The following is a 4,602-nucleotide window of genomic DNA, read 5'->3' as shown; positions in this document are numbered from 1 at the left end:
GGGGGGGCAGGCCCTCGTCCTAGGTGCAGTCTGTCGTCGTGGGAAGTCCTAGTTTTTCATCAGGACAAAAAGGATTTTAATTTTTAATTGCCAATTAGTTCAAATTATTTGCCAAATGATTAATCGGGTCGTGCAAACAGTAGTTTAGGCGTAGCTAATGGGTCAAGCGAGCTATCAAGTTCGAGTCAGTAGGCCAGCCGTCGGTCAGCAGCGAGAGGCTAATTAGACCTGGCCTACACCCCCATTAATCGATCAGCAAGACCAACAACCGGGTTATCAACCGAATCATCTACATCGATCGTCCCGGCCGGCCGGGCATTATAAACGTGTGGGACTTCAATTAAGGTCGCTTGACCGCAACCGTACGCCGGTCGACCTGTGTGGTCCTCGGCCGCCTCTCACCGTCGCGCGCACGCTCAGCTTGGTGCATGGCGCCATGGCCGCGGCCGGCCCCATCTTCTCGCGGCCGACCGGACCGAATGGGCATCCGCCAAGGTGGCCAAAAATACAACCCGGTACCCGCGCATCCACTTGATCCACCGGTGACCACACTAAACCCACCCACTGATTAATTAGCTGCTAACTAGCTTGCTAGCTAGCCAGAGCCGGTTAACCGGGCCCCGGCCGCCGGCCACCAGCCACCGCCGTAGAAAATGATCGGAGCTGAGCAGTGGTCCCGAAAGGATTGGGAGACCCCAGAATCGCCTGGGGAACCAAAATTTTGCGCAGAGAGCCAAATTTCAGGATTCCGTGGAGGTGGAGGACTCACTTAGCTAGTTTTACAAAAAAGTTAAGAGCAATTTTAACATGCTCCCTCTCACTGTTATGTTTGACCAAGTTTATAGAGAAATATATCAACGTCTATAAAATCAAATAAATAAAATTTGAATTTATTTTGAAATATTTAGCTATCTCAAATTTGGATATTTATTTCATGACGAATCTAAGATACTGATTTGGTATTGTAATTATTGATATTTTGCTCTATAAACTTGGTCAAACATAGAGAAATTTGATTTTTCTGAAAAGTAATACACCTTACATTTGGAAACGAAGTATCATTTTACAGAAGGAAAAGGCCTGAACCATTCTCTATTCCTTCCCGAGAAGTCATTTATTCATTTTCCACCTTGTAAACGAGCGTATAATGATGCAAGAGTAAGGTGGGCCTCTACAGAAATTTAAGCAGGGCAAATTTATGCAATTAAGGAGGAAATAACATAGTATTGGTGTATGGGTTTTGGGCCAAGTAAACCCAGATGAAGGGTGTATCCGTTATATGTTTGCATTTTCTTTGAAGCTCCAATTGGTTCTTGTGAAGGAAAAGGCAGAGGCAACTCCGGGCAGTGTCGCCGGAGACAAGATTGGACCGAGACGAGGGTGCAACGGGCTACAGACGCGGATAGGTAGAAGGTTTGCAACGCGGAGGGTAGGGCACCAACGTCGGAGACGAAAATTGTGCTCCGTAGGGATAGAAGGGATGGGTAGAAGCGGCAGTAGTGCCGGAGATGATGATGGTTGGGTCATACCGACGTGATGGAGTAGCCCTGTGGCAACTAGCAATAGAGGGCAGTTCATATCTGCGGATGGCATGGAGGCTAACAAGTTAGGATCCGCGGATGATAAGAATATGATGATTATGGGCCGTTGAATGAAAAAAAAAATATGAAAAGGCAGCAGAGAACTTGTTAAAAGTAGAAGGTCCCCTTTGCTTCGTTGTTAAAAGTAAACATGATCATTGATGTTCTATTATGTTTTATTGATCACCGGGAGAATAGATTAGCTCTACATTGTCACAAAATCAAATAATATACTAGTAGATTCTATCCTCACAAAGAACAGTTCACGCAAAAACCAACACCATATCATACAAAAAGTGCACCCCTGAAATGCTGCTGCCATGCTAGCTGGTCGACGGATCAATAGAAAACAGAAGTTGACAATCATGGCAGTAGCACGCGTAAGGAAACGGAGCTACGCCGCCCTACCAGACGCCACATATTAAAGTTATTACAGAAACCCTAAACAGCAGGCAGCATATATGTCATTATCCGTCTGTTAAGATATGACGACGACAAAGCTACAGAGAACCCGGCCCACGGCCATGGACCATACCGTGTTGTCTAGTCCATACACAAACAGCTGCCAGACGCCCGGCTAACTAATGCCTCGATTAATCCTCCGTCCGCCGCTAATCAGATACGATTGCCTGGTTAGCGTCGCTGATCTCGCTGCTAATGTGGGTGCTTAAGCGCTAAGCGGCACTGGAAGCAACAGTGTAAACCTAAACCCAATAATGGGGGAGACGACCAACAGCAGCCGGCCGGCAGAAGAAGCGGGCCGGCCATTCCCGACGCCAACCGCAAGGTTGGTAGAGAGAGGCCAACCGATACTCCCAAACACTACCAAAAGTATTTCCTTCCTTTTTCTTGAAACCAACTCCTAACCCTAATTATGCACGTACCAAATTAGAGGGAGACCAGGATTAAATAATTGATTAAGCAGCTTATTTTAGATGGGTGCATGGATTCTATGCGTGATTGCAACTTCAATTGGTATTCAAATTAACAATAAGAGATTGCTTGGTACTCCTCTTCGGGGGAAAAGGGGATTTTGTTGTCTTGGAGGTTGGAGGCCAGCAGGTGTGATGCTTTGTCTATGTCAAAATGATACATTATGTGTGAAAAAGGAATTAACTAAAAAAAAATCTTGTGAAGGAGAGGGAAAACCCCTCTACGTCGATGGATGCACACAACCATAATAATAGGGCAAAACTGAGGTGCATTAATTGATCAGGTCATTTTAGATGGGTGCATAGATTCTACGCATGATTGTAACTTCAACCGATATGTTCAAACAAAGGGATTGCTTCCGTATTCGTCTTCTGGGGAAAGGCGGTTTGTGATATAACCCTTCTAGGTCAGTAGGTACGATGATGTTTTGCCCATGTCAAAATGATATTCTTTTTGACAAAAAGCAAATTGGCTAATCTTTTTTTCACTGAAATGCATGAGAAGGCAAACCCTAGCCTCTACATCATGTGATGTACATAGCCATAATAGTGCGAAGTAAAGTTGATAGAGAAAGATAAAGTAAATGGGAGCCACAACTACACAAGGTTACAATAACCACAATAGGGATTACATGCTACAATTAATTCCTCATAAATCCTATTATTAGACCGACATTCAAACTGGTTGTAGTTCGAGCTACCATCTCCAAGTGGTTGCATATGAAACTAAAGAATTTCACACTCCACGCTCCATACTGAGTTAACTAATCATTTCTGGGCTATATTCTTGTCTATTAACTTGTAATTTCGGTCTATATTTCAACGGTTGAAGGACAAGGAGAAGTGGATTGTTGTTCTTGGCGCTTTAAGTGATTGCCAAATATTTATGTTCTAACATGGATGGAAGTTTATTTGTGTAAAAATATATGATGTAATGCTTGAGGCCAGTGGATCGATGTGCTATCACTCACTTTTTGGTGCCAAGTGGCACGAACTTGTTAGCCTTGTGATTACTTTGGGTTATGTTGATTATTTCGATGCAGAGCCATGAAGAAACAAAGTTGTCACTATTTGACTTAGAATTTTGAAGTTAAGAGGGTGATAGTTTAAAAGAGGCGCTACATATGCAACATGCATGGCACTTCCATAGTGTGCCGAGCCACACTCCTCATTCGCTCTTCGCTACGGAGGCCACATATGCCAGTGGCAAGCCCCCTGAGGGCAGAATTCCCTTATAATTAAAGGAGCATGTAACACACCACTTTTAGTACTACATCGGCTATATATTGAGTTACACTCTCATATACCTCACTTTAGCTCCAAACATAGTAACACCTAATTTTTATTTTCTCTGTTATCGAAATATAATGTTCAGACATGTCCGCATACTCCATTGCACAATTTAATTTGGCAATTGTTTAATATGAATATTAGTAAACAATTAAAATTTAACACTATGAAATTATGAAATGTCTTCTCAAATATATCGAGTTTAAAAGCGTCATCAGTGTTTACTCCCAAATGGGTCGATATTTTCTTGGTCACTGCTGATGGGTCAAATGTGTCGTATTTTTTAACTATTTAAAGCCGTCTCAAAGTCAAAGTTAAGCTGTAAAAGTGGATTACACTCTTGATACTGTTTCATCAAATTTAGTAATCTTCTTTTACCTCGGTGGTTAGATATTTTTACTGCATGCTTTCTAGAACGTTGTTTACATCACCACCAGTAGGTGGTACTAGAGTGGTAATTGTCTGTATTCCATATATAGTCTAAAGTAAAGTTGGGTGTCTACATACACCATGCTGGAGTATGCTTCAAGCAAAACGGTTGAAAAAACAAATGGACACATGATCCATGCTGACCGATAGATGCAATTAAGTTGCTACTTGAGGTAGTTCTTGGGGTGTGGGTTCTGCCCCCTTGGAACACAAGGTAGAGACCACAATATGGTGCAATTTGGTAGGCGCCTTTCTTTATTCCAAACCCTCACCCTCCTTCCCCACCTTCTATCTCATCTCTCTTACCAGCCTTATCATGACCCTCCCTTTTCCCCTACCCTCCTCTCTCATACCTTAAACCCCAAACTCTC

The sequence above is a fragment of the Triticum dicoccoides genome, chromosome 4B (assembly GCF_002162155.2).
Source record: "Triticum dicoccoides isolate Atlit2015 ecotype Zavitan chromosome 4B, WEW_v2.0, whole genome shotgun sequence".
NCBI classification, from domain to species: Eukaryota; Viridiplantae; Streptophyta; class Magnoliopsida; order Poales; family Poaceae; genus Triticum; species Triticum dicoccoides.
Note: the sequence above shows the minus strand (reverse complement) of the source record.